This window comes from Lepisma saccharinum, chromosome 13 (genome assembly GCF_977018435.1).
Source record: "Lepisma saccharinum chromosome 13, izLepSacc3.1, whole genome shotgun sequence".
NCBI lineage: Eukaryota > Metazoa > Arthropoda > Insecta > Zygentoma > Lepismatidae > Lepisma > Lepisma saccharinum.
In genome coordinates, this window is record NC_139241.1 from 61,500,793 (window position 1) to 61,522,372 (window position 21,580).

Consider the following 21,580-nt stretch of genomic DNA (forward strand, 5'->3'; position numbering starts at 1 on the left):
ATGCACAAGATAAGTATGCCTTGATCGTTCTTAGAATGTGATTAAAATGAGTAACAGTGGCCATAATAAGAGTTTATTTTTGCCATAAGGACATTCCTTCCGCTGACGCCATGCTGAAACTTTCTCTAAACAAAACGCTGCACCTGCGCTTTCGCCTAGTGTGTCCCATAAGTCCGTAAAATAACTGGTTTCACCAGATTCACGAGCCCAGTTATTTTCGTTGAATGCGTTCGTTTCGTTAAGACTTTCGGAACGCACCCCATCTATCAGAGTGTTCGAAATGGGCAAGGTGAAGGAATTTAGTTCCGATCTGAAGGATGTTATTATAATTTGGCCCTTAGAGGTTATTCGTTAAGAAAAATTGGACAAACAGTCAATAAATCACACTCCACAGTTCAATACATAGTAAACAAATTTAGAGAGGATGGTTCAGCACAGAATGTGCCGAGAAAACCAAAAGAGAGAAGGTTGAATAAACGTATTGAACGCTTTATTTTAAAAAGAATGCGAGAAAACCCCCGACTAAGTGTTCCTCAGTTACGACTGTTAGTAGAAAATGTTGCTGGCAAGATGATGTCCGATCAAACTGTCCGACGTGCCTTGTGGAAGCATGGATAACATGGCAGAATACCACAAAAAAGGCCGTATGTAAGTATGGTGAATCGCAGGAATAGACTTTCATTCGCGAAAGAGCACATCCACAAGGACCAGGAATTTTGGGATAGTGTCATATGGTCAGACGAGTCCAAGATTAATATATACGGGTCAGATGGGATAAATAGGGTCTGGAGAAAATCAAATAAAGATAATGATCTCATTAATACAGTTCCAAAAGTTAAACACGGTGGTGGGTCATTAATGAATTGGGGCTGTATGTCGTCCAAAGGTGTTGGTACCATCCAGTTTATTGATGGTATTGGATGCATATGTCAGGCACAAATAATTAGTGAATCATGTGTTCCAGGGTGCATTATATCACATATTTGAAGATATTGAAGAACAATGTAAAGCAGAGTGTCCAAAAAATGGACATGCCGCCTATCTACAGATTCCAACAAGACAATGACAGTAAGCATAAGGCGCGAGTTAACATGAATTGGCTAATATGAAATGTGCCCAAACTACTACAAACACCAGCTCAAAGTCCAGACTTAAATCCCAGCGAGCATTTATGGGCAATTTTGAAGAGGCGAGTCCATGAAGCAGGCGTCAAGTCCAAACAAGAGTTGAAAACTGTTGTGCAAGCCGAGTGGAATAAAATAAGCTCTGAAACATGTCAGAAACTGGTTAATTCTATGAAGAACAGGCGTCAAGCAGTAATTAAAGTCAAAGGATATGCATCAAAGTATTAGAACTGTGAGACAATTTGCTCTGAATATACTTTTTTCTTTTATATTATTAAGTGTACGAATAGAAAAGTTGTACAAAAAATGGTATGTTTCTCTTTCAGTTTCATTTAATTTATTATTGTCATTGGTTATACAGAATTTGGGTAAGATTTTATGTTCCTAATGATATTAGTTATTGAATTGTAAAGAAACAATTTCAAAAGAGTGTATTTCCTTCCAGATATTAAAGCATTTTCTTTGAAAATCCGTGTGTACGAATAAGAATGTTACATACTGTATATACATAGAAGTTATCTGGGGCACTTGTTTTCACGGTTTGTAAAAAAATGATTGAATTCTTATCTTCATGTGCAATTGAAGAAATAAATCTACACTACGGATTTGCGGGATCCTGAAAAGCCGGTACCGGCTGTGGGTCCCGCCTCCCGGGATCGGAAAGGGATTTTTTTTATCCAGGATCGTAAGAAAAATTCCCTTTTAAATCCCGACTTCTGTACCAAATGAACCTAAATAAATCTCATGGTGTGGAAAAAAATATTAACTAAGTTTTCTTGTGCAAATGTAATTTCTCCGTAACCACTGAAGCATGGTATGGGTAATTGTATGGGGGTCCGGAAAGGGGGCAAAGGTCGGCCATGCCCCCCCTGGAAAATGAATGTTAACATAAACTTCCCTTATAGGGTTCCGTTACGTTAAGAAAACAGTTTATTTCGTTTTTTCTCGATTTCCATACTTGACCGCCAATTATTACATGCAGATTCGTGATTAGGAGATCACAATGGACATTTCCACTTTGACATGAAAAACGTTTTAAATCCATTCATTTTACAGATAATGACACAAACATGAGTTGTGCGAAATATCTCGGCGATATTTGTTTCGGTTCTCGAGAAACACGCCTTCAAACAGCGCTGAAATTCACCTCCTACGTCACGGATTTGAAAACGTCCTCTCCACAGACACGAGGTCCTCTGACGTCATCACTTAGAATGCGTGCAGGCGGGGCTTCTGCTCGTCCCGACAACTTAGCCGAGGAAGAGACAACAAACTCACTTGTTACTGTGTAAAACAAGTATCTTGCAACTTCCAGTGCAAAATCTGTGCTCCATTTCTTGGAGATGAATTATGCCCTAGCAGTATATCAGTATTTACTATAATTTAGCCACTCGATAGAGGGTTTTCCCATTAGAGCGACAAAGCAAACCTTGTAACAGTCAATGCCTGAATACGTGAACAGCCTTGTTCACTGCGAATACAGTGTTACGTTTAGGCCATTCGCCGGCTTAAACTGCTTGGCTGCAAGAGGATGTGTGTATGAAGAATGGAATAAATTACGCTCATTGCTCTTTACCAATATTTAATAGAATCGCACAAGTGAGGGGGGAGGGGAGATCACGCACGAGCCAGCAAGATATCTAAACACTGACAATGATAAAACCCAAAGTATCACCACTGTACCTGATTTCCTTCGCGGTTCCTCGGCTAGGTCACGACGTGGCGCTGTATCGGTCCATCGAAGGTGTCCTCAGTGGGTTCGCCCAAACCTTTTAAATGGACCGACTTAACACTGTCACTCGCAACATATTTCGCTCCCTCGATCAAGACTCTCCTTGGCGACCTCTCGTCACCCGGGGACTGCTGGCGTTTTTGATTACCCAGCATTTTATTTCCGGCTCGTGACAGGTTGGTTCTGACTGGCAAGAACTTAATGTTATAGGAATGCCTTTTCTGGAATTACAATTATTTTCGTCATAATATTTTCTTCGCAAATTTTAAGATAATACTTTTAGAACACTGGTTTACACACCAATTTCTGCAATATAAGAGGTGATACGGTATAAAAAGGTACGGTGAGTTTTTAAATTTCCTGCAGTAAATGACAGTTTTATTAAGTTAATATATACCTACATATTGCAAATTTTTGTATTTAGCCTACTTTTACGTCGCTTTTCCGTTCACTTTGTTTAACCGCAACGATGAGAACGCATGGTTAATTTAGTATGTATCTTGTCTAACATCACATTTCTTTCCACTTTTGGCTAATGGCTACAATGAAGATGAATGACTACAAGCAGTATTTGAAGTCGGGGTGCAGGAGTAAACCCCTCCCCCCCCCACACATACACACTACCACCAAGTGCACAATCTAAGTATCATCAACCTGCCACGATACGAGACGAACTATTTCTTCTGTCCCATCTCATTTCGGAAACATTCACTTGTCCCATCTCCTTTTATGAGACGAGACTGAAAATGTCTCGTCTCGTGAGCAACACTAACAGTAACAATAGAAGCATCCCTATAGCTGAACCCAAAATCTCGAGCAAACATCCTCCCATGTAACAATTTCCAGTTCAATGAAATGTCACTCACAAGGAAACAGTCATGCCCAAATCGAGAGTCAAACCTGGAACATGAGACTCGGATAAATCATGAATTTTGTTTATAATAATTACAACGCCAGTTCATTCCTGGTAATTCTGAATCTGCAGTTTGGTTTGCATATATAAGCAGGATAATATTCAGTTTTCGAGGGCTGTAGCGTCGAAACGAGGAGTAAATATATAGAAAGTTTTTTTTTTGTATTTATAATGATAAGTCTTTGCATACGTTGTTAATTCTATATTTTTCGAGACTTGAGACGAGAACGAGAATTGCCCTTCCAAACCGAGACGGATGTTTATAAAGTAGTGGGAAAGTACCTATTATAAACCCAAGAAAGGAAGAGCCCCCCTCAAGCAGAATTGGCTATACTTAAAACAAGCTCAACATGCCCATATGAGCTTTTTGCTCAAGTGTGGAACCCTGTCTAATCCAAGATTTTTGTAAAAAAAGCCCTCATGGATTCCATGAGAAAGGAATAGCCCCCTCAGATTGATGTGCCTATACTTACAAAAGGCACTTCTGTGAGATTGTTGTCCATAAATTTGTTAAAAATATGCCCCTCTTGATATTTTTTTGGCCACACTTAAAACTAGGCCACGATACACCCATATACACACCTATATACACACCACCCACACCCACACCCACCCACACCTACACCCACAACCACACCCACACCCACCCACACCTACACCCACACCCACCCACACCCACCCACACCCACCCACACCCACCCACACCTACACCCACACACCACCCACACCACCCACACCCACCCACACCTACACCCACACCCACACACACCCACCCACACCCACACCCACCCACACCCACCCACACCCACCCACATACACCCACACCCACCCACACCCACCCACACCCACCCACATACACCCACACCCACCCACACCCACACCTACACCCACACCCACCCACACATATTTACTTCCGGTCCACTTCCGGTCCACTTCCTGTTTGCCTACTTCCGGTCCACTTCCGGTCCACTTCCGGCCCACTTGTGGCCAAGTTGTGGCCTATTTCTGATTTATTTATATTGCATCATGCTGTGCAACAAATTATTAGACACGTGTTGTTTTCTGATTGGTTGCTTATGACACAATTTGATGATGTGTTATATTCTGATTGGCCTATTGTTTCAGATATGTTGTTTTCTGATTGGTTGCTTATGACATAATGTGATGATGTGTTATATTCTGATTGGCTTATTGTTTCAATGCGGTCCGTGCTTAGGGTATATAAAGAGATTTTGCATTGCATATCAGCCAGTATTGTAAGAGCTGTTGAAGAGTAAGGTTGTGTTGTTCCAGTGCTGCCTATATTTTTTAATTGCAGATTTGTATAAATTGAATTACAAATCATACTGCTGAACCCAACTGATCCAGTATAGAGTTTTGATTTGACCCCCAAGAAATTTTATATAAATACCAAAGCCAAAAATATTAACACACATACACACATACATACACACACAAAGCACAGTGCTGAACCCAACTGATCCAGTATAGAGTTTTGAATTGAAGCCCAGGAAATATATATAATAAACAATAAGAAAAATGCCAAGTCAAAAATATTGTAATCAGTGCAATAAAAATATATTTAGCTCTAATTGGGCTAGACACCAAAAGATTTGTAACCCAGACAAATGCAGAGCTCCCACAAAAATTTGCCCCAAATGCCATAGAAAATATAATATGCAATACTTCACATATACACATAAAGATACTTGTTCTGTACAGTCATCAACATTGCCCTCACAACCATCTACATCTGGTCTGAAAAGAAAGCATGAAGCACCTGTTAATACTGGACCTGCAAAGCAGCCACGCTATGAACCCATCCATAGCAGTTTTAATGCCCAACTTAGGGATTATCGGTTTGTATCAGAGCCAAGATGTGGTATTCAGAATTTTTTGAACAGTGTAAATCCTGATGTGCAGGCAATTCTAAATGCACAAAATGGCTCTTATAAGCTCTCCCTCAAATTGTTTGCACAATATAAGAAACCAAACGGCACAAAATTTACACAGCCCCACATAACAGAAACTGTACCTGTATATTCAAATACAAATTTAGACAGAATAATAAGCAGTTTGATAGAGCAATTAAATATTAAACACTCTGAATTTGCGGCAAAAGAGTCTGGATGGAGCCTATGTGGCTCTTCACACAAGTTATATGTTAATATTTCTGAATTCAGCCCATTACAAGGTTCTACATATCTGCCATTACCTGCTAATATTAAAAACAAAAGAGCCGTGGTTAATATTGAAAATACCGACCAGAAATGCTTTTTGTGGTGTATATTAGCTGCTTTGTTTCCAGTTTCAAGGCATCCTGAGAGAATAAGTTGTTACAAACAACATGAACATGATTTTGACGATGCAATGAAGGGTTTAGAATATCCAATGTCTGTTCAGAATATTGATAAATTTGAAAAAAAGGCCCGGGATATGAATGGCAAACAATTATCTATTAATGTATATATTTGCTCCACTGGCAATTGCTCCATAGAACCTCTCAGAATCAGTGCATTTGATGATGATTCTGCTGTTCCGATTGATTTGCTCTTAATTGAAGGGGATGGCAAATATCATTACACTCTGATACATAATCTTGAAGCTTTAGTGAGAACACAACTTGACAAATCCAATATAATATTCAGAATATGCAGAAGATGTTTAAGTGTATTTGATGGTAAAAAAATAATAAAAGGGGTTTGTAAAAAGAATGCAGAAATTGCCAAAAACAAGTTAATTGAGCATCTGAAATACTGTGGCAACTATAAACCTGTTCATATGGTGATGCCAATGCCAAGTGAAAATTGCAAATTCAAAAAGTTTGAAGCCTTGTTGGAACACCCAGCATATATTGTCTGTGATTTTGAATCAATCCTCAAATCTCTTGCATCCTGCAATCCAGATCCTGAAGAATCTTCTATTACACCATACCAGCTACATGAACCTTCCAGCTTTTGTTATGTGGTTGTACAGGATGGTGTTGTTACCAAAGAATATTCATACTTGGGGCCAGATGCCATCAAAATATTTGCACATAAAATAGAAAATGAGTGCCGTGACATAGCATCTAACATCTTATTAAAATCAAAGCCTATCTTGCCTTTAACAGAGAAACAGATTGAAGATTTCAACAAAGCAGAAAAATGCCCGGTATGTGATTCTGAATTTTCAGATACAAATATCAAGGTGAAACACCATTCTCATACAGATGGTAAATTCTTAATGGCCCTGTGTAATAGCTGTAATATTAAGATCAAGAGACCAAAATTTATCCCCATATTTTGCCATGGAGCATCCAATTATGATTTTCATCATCTGATCAGGTACGAGGGGTTTGAGAAGCAGAATTTAAATATTTTAGCTGAAAATGATGAGAAATATATATCTATTAGCAAAACAATTAAAGTTAATGGTGTTCCTATTCACATGAGATTTCTTGATTCTTACAGATTTTTATCTGCTAGCATGGCTACACTGGCCACTCAATTATCTGATGATCAATTCAAAATCACATGTGCATTGTTTCCAAATCAGGATCTGAAATTAATTAGGCGAAAGGGTGTATATCCATATGATTATGTTACAGATTTTTCTAAATTTGATGAATGTTCCCTGCCACCACAAGAAGAGTTTTACAGCAAAATCAGAGGATCTGGAATTAGTGATGAGGATTATCACCATGCCCAATTGATGTGGAACAATTTAAAATGCCGGACATTTGGTGATTATCACATGGCATATTTGAAACTTGATGTGACCCTCTCAGCAGATATAATGCAGACATTCAGAAAATCTTCTATGCAAAATTATGGACTGGACCCAGTGTATTTTTACAGTGCCCCGGGCCTAGCATGGGATGCAATGTTTTTAAACACTAAAATGCAATTGGATCTAATCAAGGATCAAGATATGTATCTGTTTATGGAGCAACGTATAAGAGGAGGCATGGTGCAATGTTCCCAGAGATATGCCAGAGCAAATAACAAATATATTCATGATTATGATCCAGCACGGCCATCAAATTATATAGTGTATGTGGATGCAAACAGCCTCTATGGTCATGCCATGATGCAAAAACTGCCATATGCAGGGCTTGAGTGGGTTGAAAATTTTAATATTGAGGATCTTCAGGGTTTTGATGATAGTGAGTGTGGCCTATTCTTAGAGGTTGATCTGGCAATTCCAGATCATTTACACAAGAAATTTTCTGATCTGCCCCCAATTCCTGAGGTTCAGTGCTCACCTGGCTCTAAACAGAGGAAATTGATGATGACACTGGATCCAAAACAGGGTTATGTCATATATTACAAGAACCTCCAGTTCCTGATGAAACATGGTGTTCAAGTGACCAAACTTGGGAAAGTTTTGAGGTTCAGGCACTCAGAATGGTTGAAACCATACATTAATACAAATACAGAGCTTCGAACGTCTGCAAAGAGCGAATTTGATAAGGGCTTGTTTAAATTGATGGTTAATTCTGTATATGGCAAAACAATTGAAAATGTCAGAAAACATACCGATGTTAAAATAATTACTGACCCCAGCCTGAGCAAAAAATTGGTTGCAAAGCCTAATTTCAATTACAGAAGAATTTATGATGAAAATATGGCACTTTTCAACATGAAAAAAACAAGGATTAAGTTTGATAAACCTATTTATGTAGGGGCTGCAATATTGGAATTGTCCAAATTACATATGTTAACATTGTATTATGATGTGCTGAAACCTTTTTATGGTGATAATGTAAAATTGATGTACATGGACACGGATAGTTTTATTCTTGATATTAAAACAGAAGATGTTTATCAAGATATGGCCCAGCCTGAATTGTTTAAATATTTTGATACCAGTGAATTGCCAAGCCATTTGAATATTCAACCCCACAACAAAAAGGTGCCTGGCAAGTTAAAAGATGAGACACTTGGTGATGTTATTGTGGAATTTGCTGGGTTAAGTGCCAAGATGTATAGTTTTAAAACATGTAGTGCTGTTGTCAAAAAAGCCAAGGGCATTGGCAAAGTAACTGTTGAAAAAGAGCTTGAATTTGAAGATTATAAAAATTGCCTCAAATCCCAGAGTTCAATCAAAACATCAGAATCCAGAATTCAGAGTGTGGATCACTTATTGACTTCAAATGTTGTAAGAAAAGTGGCTCTGGACCCACATGATGATAAGAGATGCATTTTATCATGTGGCATCCATACTTTACCATGGGGTCATTGTGATTTGAAAAATGGCAATCAATGCACAAGTACAGAGCATGATTTGAAATAAATAAACATGCCTATGAACTTATTTGGGTTCAAAAAACAAGGTATTATGGACCTGCCAGCACCACAACCCTCTTCTGATATGCTGTCTAAACTGAGTGGCTTGTTAATTATTCATCTGAACAGCATATTTACAGATGTTGATGAAGAAACAGGCAAAATATTGTACATATTTAACAATAATTTAAATCATTACCAATTACCTGTAGGTGGGCAATTACAATTTATTACAACTCCTGAGGGTGATGTTAAAATTTCAGTAGGGGGAAATATTTACAGAATTAAGCACTCAAACATGGTTTCTGGCACTGTTTATACTGTTTCTGCTGGTGACTGCTTATATATTGAGGTCCCTGGATCCTATGATAAGCTTATACCCTTTTTTATAGAATTAAGAATCAGGTATTCAATAATAAATAACTACTAAACAAAATGCCTAATGATATTTTTGGCCATACAAGACATGAAGATCACAGTGATGAGATTCTGATGCTTGATGTCAGAGTCAAGAAATTGAGAAGTGATTTACAAGCTTTACAAACCACACTCAATGCCAGTCTTCAATTAGAAATTACAAATTTGCAATCACAATGCATGGACCCTCTTCTTAAAATTGATTCTGAACTCAAGTTGCTGCTTCAGAAATATACTGACCTGGCGACATTGGATAATTTTCAAAGTTTAGAAGAAGCTGTAGCAGCTCTTCAAGCCAAATTTAAGACCCAGGCTAACAACTCTGAGCAATTGAAACAGCAATTGGAAGAGCAAATAAATAATATCCAGGCACAACTCCAAACAATTGTCAAAAGCATAAAATCACAAGAAGATTTTGATCTCGTGATTTCCACTCTAAAGGAACAGATTCACTCACTCCAAATACCTAATCTGGACCCTCTGAACAATGCCATAGCCGAGGTTAAAGAAAAAATTGAGACACTTGAAAATTTTATGAACAATTTGCCATCTTCTGATGCTTTGAATGCAATAACTTGGAGTGTTGCAAATATTAAGCTGCAACTTGAAACATATGAAGATTTTGGAAAAATTCAAAGTTCCATAACCCATCTTGAAGGTACAATAGCAGCAGTGCAAAGTGATTTGGCAAATGTACTAGAATCCAGATTGCCCGGGATTGTAGATACCCTTGTCAGTGTCCAGCAACAAATCACAAAGCTTGAAAACCTCAACACTGAATCTGAACTATCTCATTTTCATCACTTGATAGATGATATCCAAACAAAACTTGAAATTTTACAACAATCCACACCCTCTCAGGCAGATATAGCCCTGCTCCAAAATGCTATGCAAAATGTGGCTGATGCTTCTGAATTACACAATGTGAAATTGGCACTTGAATCTTTGCAAAATACAGTATCAAATCTTCCTACATCACAGGAACTTAAAAATATTAAGAGAGCAGTGAATAGGATATTGAAATCAGAAGATATCAAGAATATCCAGGCAGAAATCAAACATCTCACTCAGACAGTGGCCACTCTACCAACCAATCAACATATTAATGAACTGCATGCCCTATTTGAGGATATCAGAAGACAGGTCCATGATCTTACAGCTCAAAATTCAAAATTGGCAATTGTTGAAAATTTGCAGCAAATTGTAGCTAATATCAAGCAACAGCTAGGGACCATGGAATCCAATCAAGCAAATGCCCTGTCTGTTTTTGCCACCCAGCTACAAGAAATTGTGCAACAATACAAGAGACTTGCTGTGGAGATAAAAATCAAGCCAGGCCATGATGATGTTGTTAGGACCATCAATGAGCGCCTTGAATCTGTAACAAGCAGATTGCTCACAGCAGAAAAAGAAATAACAGGCATAATCGAAAATCCTAAACATACAGTAATTCTTGAATTGTACAGCATCCCCAACAAAGAATATGATTCTCCATTTACACCAGGTGGCAAAATATATATGCTGTCCCCTGCACAGTTTTATTACCAATTTTTTGTTGGGGGCACATTGAGACCAATCAAGATCAAATATTGGTTCCAGCCACAGGCACACCACTACCCTACCTTATCAATAACAAATGCTAACAACAAAGTGAAAATCACCAGTGTGGAATTGGAGGATTTTACAGACCCCAATACATTAGAAACAGCCTATACTGAAGATGATGGCACTCTGGAATTTAAAATACAGATAGGGGACAAATTATATTTAGAAAATCCTGCAGTATCAGCTGCTGAACACCCCATAGTTGCAATATTCTTGTTTTCATATTATGTCTAGAGAAATTATTGTTGATGAATTACACAGACAAGCCCGACATAATTTTAAGAGACTCCCAGTAGTCACAAAAAGCATAGATGATTTATGGCAAAGCGACTTGATTGAAATGGCAAGTGGGCAGTTGAAAAACTTAGACAAAATCAACAAGGGCTACAAGTATCTACTCACTGTAATAGACACATTTTCAAAATTTGCCTGGGCTGTGCCACTCAAATCCAAGACTGGAACATGTGTTACAGAAGCTTTTAGAACAATCATCAATCAGAGTGGAAGATCACCGCGCTATTTGCAAACAGATAATGGCAAAGAATTTTATAATTCAGTGTTTCAACAATTTATTAAAAGCCAGGCAATAAAACATTACTCGAGTTACAGTGATCTCAAGGCCTCAATTGTAGAGAGATTCAACAGAACCTTAAAAAATCTTATGTATAAACAATTTACCCTCCAAGGTAATTATAAATGGATTAATATTCTTCCAGAACTTCTACATAAATATAACAATTCTGTCCATTCCACAATCAACATGAAACCCTCTGAAGTAACTTCATCTGATGAGCAAAAATTGATCAGCACTGTTTATTATCCTAAATATCAGCCAACAGCAAGAAAGGCCAAATACAGGGTGGGTGATCAAGTAAGAATCATTAAATATAAGCACTTATTCAAGAGAGGCTTTACAAGAAACTGGAGCAGTGAATTATTTACAGTGGCTCAAGTTAAACCCGGGACCCTTAACACTTATATAATAAAGGATCACCGAGGGGAAATTCTCAAAGGCAGGTTCTATGAACAAGAGCTCAGCAAAACTAAACAGCCTGACACATATCTCATAGAAAAAATCATCCGCAGAAAAGGCAACAAGTTACTTGTCAAATGGCTAGGACTTCCAGAACACAGCTGGATCGATGCAAACAAAATAATAATATGAGCACCTGGGATGTTATAAAAAGGCTCCCAGAACCTGAACAACAGAATAAGAGAAATGGCAAATTGTTACCTGATAATATTAGGTGTCTTATTGTTGGGCCATCTGCTTGTGGTAAAACTACACTAATGGTTGATAATTTTTTATTGGCACCCAACTGGTTAGACTGGAAAAACAGGCACTTGTATGTTTTTTCTAAGAGCTTGGAACAATTAAAATATCAGCAGTTGATGAAGCTATATGATGGATTGGATATTGCCACTTTTGAACCAGATGTTAAGCCACTTCATGAATGTCTCGATAATTCTGTTGTTGTGTTTGATGATATTATATTGGATAATCAAAACAAGGTTAGAATTTTTTTTACACAGGGCCGGCACAAAAACATTGATTGCTTCTACCTGGCACAGACTTTTTCAAAAATACCGAAGCAACTGATCCGGGACAACAGCAATTTTATATGTGTGTTTCATCAAGACCATACCAACCTCAAACACATACATGATGAATATGTAGGTGGGGACTTGAGCTACAATGATTTTTCCAAGTTTTGCAGTAAGTGCTGGAGCCAGGACAGTTATGGGTTTGTCACAATTGATATGACAAGAACACCTAATAGTGGCAAATACAGAAATAAAATCAACAATTTTCTAGACGTAGAGACGTATATAAATAAACATGAAAAGGCCAATTATTGATGATCTTAAATTAAGAGATTATCTTGTAAAAAGATTTAAGGGATGGAAATCAGAGAACCGTGGAATTTATGAAAAACACAAACAAACAGAACAGCCTGTAATTGATGCTATTAATAATTTAGGTAAAAATATCAAAACTGTTACAGAGCAAAATCAAAATTTGCTCACAGAGCTTGTACCTGTAGCTGCTAGGAACATATTAGATTATCCACTCACCCCACTTTCCAGTATTCATACACCTAGTCCTATTGCTCCTAGAAGAATTGAGGCTAGTCAGGATCCTATTGAATTGGGTCTTCTTGCTCAAAAATATTTAACCACACCTAAAGACAATAAAGATGAGGTATTTGGCTTATATGCTGATACAGAGCTTGATGGTAGCATCATACATAGAATTGGCAATTTCAGAGTAACATTTATGGGAGATGATATAATTGTATATTCAGAATCTCATCTTGGAGAAAAAGGTGCTTTTGTTAAGTACACCGGCACGCCTGGATTGTGGGAATTGATGACTAGGAAAAGGCCTGGCAGCTATACAGATCAAGATTATGAGGATTACAAAGAAATATTAATAAAATCAGATGCTCTATACCAGAACAATGATCCCACACAAAAAAGAGTCAAGTCGAGCAGTGGGGCAAAATACAACAATTTAATCAAGCCCATATGGTCACAGATCAAGACTGGCAGTGGAATCAAACAATACAACACCCTGCCTAAAGAATTTGTGTGGGTTGATGATGTCAGGAAACTTGTAGATAGGTTATTGGTGATAGCTGGGGAGGAAAATGCTGGGAACCACAATTTTTACAATGAAAAGGTTGGAATTATGGACATGATAAGCACAAAATTGTCTAATTTTATAGTGAATGACACTAAGGGGATTGGATATCTCATAAAAATTATTAATACTTTACCACCTAAATTTTGGAATATTTCTGAGGGTCGGGGCCTTGTTAATGACATTATAAACAAGCTGCCATTTGAACTGCATATTCCAGGCTATCAGTATTGTGGTCCCGGTACAAAACTGGATCATAGATTAAACAGAGGGGATCCTGGTGTTAATCCCCTAGATGCTGCTTGTAGAGACCATGATATTGCATACAGCACACATTCTGATCTTGACAAGAGACATGTTGCAGACAAGAAATTAGAAGAGGCTGCATTTGGTAGATTTGTAAGCAAAGATGCTTCTTTAAGTGAAAAAATAGCAGCATTGGGAACCACCATAGCTATGAGCACCAAACAAAAATTGGGGTGGGGGTTGTGAATATGTATATAATAAACCTACAATGAAGGCCAAGGGTGTTATGTATCAAGTACCTTATGCAGGTCTCAAATCTCTTAAAACTATTGACAGTCTTTTGACCAAAAAGCAGCGCAAGAAAAAAAATTCTTGTATTGCCAAGGGGCATGGTATGAAATTGTTGCTTAGCACCCCCCAATTAAAAAAATTACAGCAATCAAGAAAAAAATCACATGTGGGGGGATTTATATTTACCATCCCTGCCATCTTAGCTGCTCTCGGGGCTGTTGGGAGCTTGGCCGGGGGTTCAGCCGCAATAGCAAAAACAGTAATAGATGCCAAGAAGAATAGGGCAGAATTAGATGAACAGAGGCGCCATAACCTGGCAATGGAGAAACAAGGCAAAGGTGTTAAGAGAGCCATGAATAAGTTTAAAAAAACAAGAGCCGCTTACAAACCAAGATATTGAAGCTTTAATCAAGCCATTGGGCATCAAACATTTTAGAGGTGTGTACATGTCTGATTCTTTACCAGAACAACCACTCAACAAAGAGTGTGGCATTGTTAATTTGGATGAGTACAAAAATCAGGGCACTCACTGGATTTGCTATCTTAAATATTTAAACGATGAGGCATTTGTATTTGATTCATTTGGAGGTGTTCCACCTGAAAATTTAATAAAATATCTAAATTCAGCTAATCTTTATTACAATAATGCCCGTGTTCAAAACTTCAAAGATGTTAATTGCGGACATTTGTGTTTATCTGTTCTTAGATATATGTCTCAAATAAATAAACCATCAATTGAAGATTTTCAAAAAGCCTTGTGGTATCTGAAACATCATGGGGGTATTCCATCTCACCAGCCAAAATTCAATATTGAAACTCAAATTGCATGATGACATTGTATATCCCAAAACAATAGCTCTCAGGGCATTTTATGGCATGTACCTGATCCCTAATATTACACACCACAACAACAAAATTGCAGTAGGGGATGAAAAAATTGTCATCACTCCAGGGCAATATAATCTGTCCACTCTAAATGCTCAATTACCCAGAGGTATAGTATTAAGTCAAAATTCTGTCACTCACAGAGTAGAGATTGTATCTGCCACAGAAACAGTGAATCTGGGTACCATAGGAGAGCTGTTGGGCTTTGAGAACAACACAAAACTTGAACCAGGCATCAAACACACTGCTATGAATATACCCAAATTCTTGGCCATAGAGACTCTGAATATTCACTGCAATGTGGCTGAGGGTATGATCACCAAATCAAATGGCATAGGCACTCACAAACAAACAGGGATCATTGCAACATTCAAACCTAATTCTGAATTCATGGAGCCCATCATCTACAATCCATCCCCAACATTATATTTTCCTGTGTGCCATAATAGAATAGATTATATTGAATTGATGGTCACTAATGAAAAAGAAGAATTAGTTGATTTTGCTGGAGCCACAACAACTGCAATCATAGAGATTAACATTTAAATAAAAATACATACAAGAAAAAAATGGAAAATATTGAGAGTTATGAGCTACAATCATTCCCCCCAAACAGGAGGACATTTGCAAATTTAAATCAACCCAACACAGAAATTGAGGTTGATCTTGATGTAGGGGATGGCTTTATACACCCCCACAGAGCAGATCTATACATCAAATTTGATGTTGTAAAGCTCGATGGTACAGATTATCCGGCAAATTCAAATATAAGATTGGTAGACAATTTTGTGCCACATCTGTTCTCTGAAATTGAGATCAGAAAGCATGGCGTTGTTATAAACAGAGTGGATTATCCCGGAATTACCTCCACAGCTTTGGCCACATTAAAATTATCCAAAACCGAGGCTTCATACTACAAAATAGGCGGATTTGAAGCTGGTGATAAGATATTATCTAAGAACCACACAGTGCTGTTCCCCATGCGCCTATTGCCAGGATTCTTCTCGGATTACAAAGAAATTATGTGGAAGGGTGGTTTAAGAATCACATTTAGAAGAGCTGCAAATGATAACAATGCTTTGATGAGGTACAGTGCAATAAACCCTACAGGGGAAGCTCTGCCTAATACCCTACCAGATGCAGGCAAATGCATTATTCAGACTATGGAGTTAAGAATCCCTGTTGTTGAATACGAGGCCAGTTATTCTCTTAAATACAAAGCTGATATAATAAAAAATCCACAGGTTCCTCTACAATTTTATACATATCAATGTGTACAGAAGCCCGCAACTGGTACATATTATGAGTTTGATGCTACAAATTCATTCTCCAGTATTCAATATGACATGCCTGATTTTGTGGTGGTACTGTTTCAGACTGGGAGACACAATAATCAGGAAAAAAATTCAAGTAAATTTGATAACTGCAACATCAAGAACATATATCTTAAAAATGGCAGAAATGAGGTATTTCCTAGAGAAAATTACAATTTAGACATGTCCAAGGATGATTTTCTTAAATTATATGAGGCTTTTTCGGCTTTCAAGAGAGTCACTACAGGCAATACGGATATGTATTACACACCAGATGAATTCAAAGCACAGAGACCCATGTTTGTAATTAACACTTCAAAAAGGAAACAAGTTGTGGTGAATGACAGGACAAATATTAAAATTATCTGTGAATTCCATGAGGCATTACCTGATGACACCATATGTAGTGTTATTCTCATAGGAGAAAAATCATATGTTTATGATGCAAGAAATGAGAGAGTCACGGAGCAATTCTAGAGGGGCTCTGCATATTGCATTGTTTTAATATACAATTTGAACCTGGTATCCAATTGAACTTAAACCGGAAGTAAATATGTGTGTGTATGTGGGTGTGTATGTGGGTGTGTGTCGTGGCCTAGTTTTAAGTGTGGCCATCAAGAGGGGCATATTTTTAACAAATTTATGGACAACAATCTCACAGAAGTGCCTTTTGTAAGTATAGGCACATCAATCTGAGGGGGCTCTTCCTTTCTCATGGAATCCATGAGGGCTTTTTTTACAAAAATCTTGGATTAGACAGGGTTCCACACTTGAGCAAAAAGCTCATATGGGCATGTTGAGCTTGTTTTAAGTATAGCCAATTCTGCTTGAGGGGGGCTCTTCCTTTCTTGGGTTTATAATAGGTACTTTCCCACTACTTTATAAATTGAGACGAGACTGTCAATGAGACATTTACAAATAAACACGAGACAGACATTTACAACTCTCAACGAGAACGAGACCTAGGCTGCCATGTCTCGTCTCGATAGGATCCTTAGTGGTGAAAATGTGAACCAACCAATTAATGCGTTCGGGGTAACGAGAGGAGGCGGCTTTTTTCGCAGTACAAAATTCAAAATATATCGTACCATTTCAGTATGGGATATTGTTATACACATGGGCGTATATATAGTTCACGGGGGGGGGGGGGATGGATCAACTTTTGGTATGATTAGGGTTGCTTTATTTCGTAAGTGAAAATCCAGGACACTGCTGGCCGGAAGCTTGTTGGGGAGCAGGGGGTGCTGGACCAGACAAAGTTGTGTGTATGTAGTCACGAAGTCACTCTAGTATTGATACTTTTCTGTTCATCTTGTGTCACTGCGTTTTTAAAAACCAAATATCTTTAAGATTACTCGAGGGGGAAAAAATTACTGATTTGACAGTCTCAATGCAGTTTCCTATCGCAGAAATTCCGAAACTATCAGGAAATTGCAAACATTGGTCTGCAGTCCCATCTGTTGTGTGGAATTACGAAATTTCCTTCCCATCCGTATCCCGCCCTATTCGTCTCTAATTTAAGAGAATGAAATAAGTCTGAAGATTTTTTTATGAACAAGCGGATAGAACAGGTAACTCTGGTAATTTTACTGAACCAAAAAAAGAGGTGGGTTGGACCCGTTGAATCCCCCTTAAATACGCCCATGGTTATACATATTATTTTCTTGTAATAATTATACATAAACCAAGTATAGATATGTACTGTGCAACCAATGTAATCTTCTCAGTGTATTTTCTCTTATCTGCACAAAAATATTTGATCATAATTTGCGCAACAGAAATGGAACAGAAACTGAAATTGCTTTATCAAAAAGAAAGTTAAATAGGCTTTATAAATAAAGTGAGGAATGTGAAAATTCTTCTTTTGCACTGCATAGGTTACGGTAAATTTCGATAAATATAAGTTTAAAAAATATATATTTTTGAGTGTCTGGTCAGCAACCAATTTTATAAGCAATATTTTTCGCATGGCCTGAGAACACACGCGCTGAACCCTTCATTTATCTTGCACGTGAGCAGCACGGATATTTCATAGAAGAATGATCATTACAAAGCATAGCTTTCCTTTCTCCTACCGCTCCTTCTTCCATTATTTAAATCGGTACAGATTTGTAAAACTGCTGTACGTGTTCGCTCACCGTGGGCTACCCATCCGGAACTGGACGCTCGAAGCAGACGACAAACGAACTCTCCCTAAGTAGTGACGTAGTAACATGGCGGCGGCGTGTTTTCAGCGCAACGCTAGCCTCGCAACTTTGGAAGTATCGTTTCTGCCTTAAACTGGACGCAGAGAAACACGAGAACTTGCAGGGGTCATTTTTTTCAGGGTGTAGTTTTTAAAATTGTTGTAAAAAAAATTGAGTGGAAATGTCCATTAGTGAGTAGGCGAAATTTCATAGAAATTGGAGAGTGGTCCGGTATTGTAAACTCGTTCCCGATTTCCCAACACTTTCGCTTTTGTCACTTACAACGTTTACCACTTTTAGTCCTCAATTCGCCTACTGTTTCTTTCGCTGTTGTGTGTACAAACTGTCAAATAGAATACAATCACCCATGGACGTTTGTACAATTTTTTTCAAGGAGGATAAAAGTAGGCATAGTAGATTAAAATGTACTTTTTCAGATTGAAGTTATCAGGTTTCTGCATTACCCTTCCAATAATTGACAAAATTACTGTCACTGAAATGAAATATATGTGTATAATATATAAGTTTCCGGTATTATAAACTCATGCGGGAAATCGCATCGTTCAGCACATCAGCCCGTAAGAACGTTCACACTAGTGCCTCTTTACTCGCCCTTTGAACTACTTAGAGGGCTACCAGCCACATTTCACGTTTACCACATTATAAAGCATGGCACATTTCACAGTTTAACGTGGGAAACTGTGTTTGAATTAGTGTGGCACTTACAGCGTTTACTAATTTTAGTCTTCAATTGTCCACCACCATTTTCATTCTGTCTGTATTACACAATGTGATGACAATGAATTGAAATAATGACGTCAATGGATGGTGTTAAAGGTGGAGCTACTGCGGAGCATGCACACTCGTCCGGTTCCCCTCAAACATCTGGTTAAGCTGATGGTGCTATGGGCGTTAATATGAAACAGCGTAATGGAGATTCTTTTACAAGGGAAAGGGTGTCAACTGTGTAGCATATGGTTACACAGTTCGATCGGAAACAAATTTATTGAGCCAAATATAACTTCGTAGGTTTCCGAAGCACATAGCTAGAGTAATGATAACCGTCGCTGCGCTTAAACTTGCAGAACGATTATCAATGCAAATAAAATTGCATAATTAACGATAACCGTTATATTTAAAATAAATAGAATACAGGCGCAGAAAATCTCACAACTTCCATCACCATTTTTAGTACTTATTATTTCTCGTTGCTATGGTTACATCAATTTCATTTCTTGTATTTTATACAGCGTGATAAGATAATTATAACAATATATATAAAATAAACATGCATAAGTTAAAAACAACATCAATAACATAAATAATATTAAATTTGAACATGACAGTTTGAGAATAGGACAGTCTCAATCTCTCCCCTTCTCCTGGAAAAAAAATGAACATAACATTTTTTTTATATAATATATAAGATTTGAGTCCTGCTTTTAATATACACTCGTCAGGATAATGAAAGAGTTCACTTGACATAATGAACCAATTCACAAATTTACAATACTCTTTTTACTAGAGTTCTGAAAATGTCATCTTAGTGTTCGAATTTACAGCTACTTATGCATCACTTCATGACAATTACATTAGTTTAAGCAATTCTTCTCTTTTCTCATCAGAACAATTAAATTTCTTGATATTTGACAAATTCTGCCTTGTTGTTATCTTATTTCCGTCCATAGACATCAAAATTGTATAATTGTTTTTCACAGCATCAACTATATAAGGTCCAAGCCATAATTCCATAAACTTATGAATTTTCTTGTTAATTGCACTACTATGTTCATGATTTTTCACTAAAACAATATCACCTGGGACAATCTTCAATTTATTTGCATCACACTCAATAGTTTTGGACTTATATCTTTCCTTAATACGTGCTTTGGCGATAAAATACTTATGTTTCCAGGGCACAAACTTTAAATCATCTGGCCAGTTAATTTGATTGAGAATTGAATCTTTTAATTCGTGATGAAGGAAAAGTTCACTAGGTGTGAAACCTGTTATTTCCGAAACTGAATTATTTAGAAGTCCTGTTACATGAGTCAAATATTTTACCCAGTCCTGATGAATTTGCGAAGTATATAATCGTAATAATCGTATTAACTCTTTGTTGTACCTTTCCACAGGATTTGCGAAAGGCGAATAAACTGAAGTGGTGATATGTTTTATGTTACAGTCATCCATATATAACTTCCACTCTTGTGATTTAAATTGGGAACCGTTATCTGATAATATTACCTTACATGCTGGATAATGGTAAAAATACTGGAGCTTGAATTTGTTAATTATTTCACGTGACGTTGCCTTCCTTAACGGATATGCCATTAAAAATTTGGACATCGTGTCAACTATTGTTAATATGTAACTATATCCTTGTGATTTGGGTAACGGTCCAACGAGATCTATTGATAACATATCATGTGGAGTAGTAGAATATACATGCAATTCATCCTTACTAATTTTTGTGTGAGCTTGTTTAGTTTTTGCGCATGTTAGACAGTCGTTCAAATACTGCTTGATACTAACTTTCATTTTAGGCCAATAATATAAACTTCTGCACTTATTAAATAGTTTATAGTATCCAAAATGACCTTGTAAGTCATGTAATTTATGAAGAATTTTGGGTACAACAATAATAGGTACTACAAGTTTCCACTTGTCCTCTTTCAAATGTTTCAGGAATAATATATTATCTTGAATCGAATATTGCCTTTTTATATTCTTCGACAAATTCCCATTTTGTAACTTTTGTACAATGGCACTGCAATAAGAATCCGAATTTTGACTTTCTTGCCAAAATGTTACACTATCTTCGTCAAGAAAATCAAGACTTATGTTATTTACATATAGTTCCGATAGAGTTGGAAAACCTGTACTTAAATCAGGATATCTGCTTAAAGCATCTGCAGCTTCATTAGATTTTCCCGGCACGTGATATACATTAT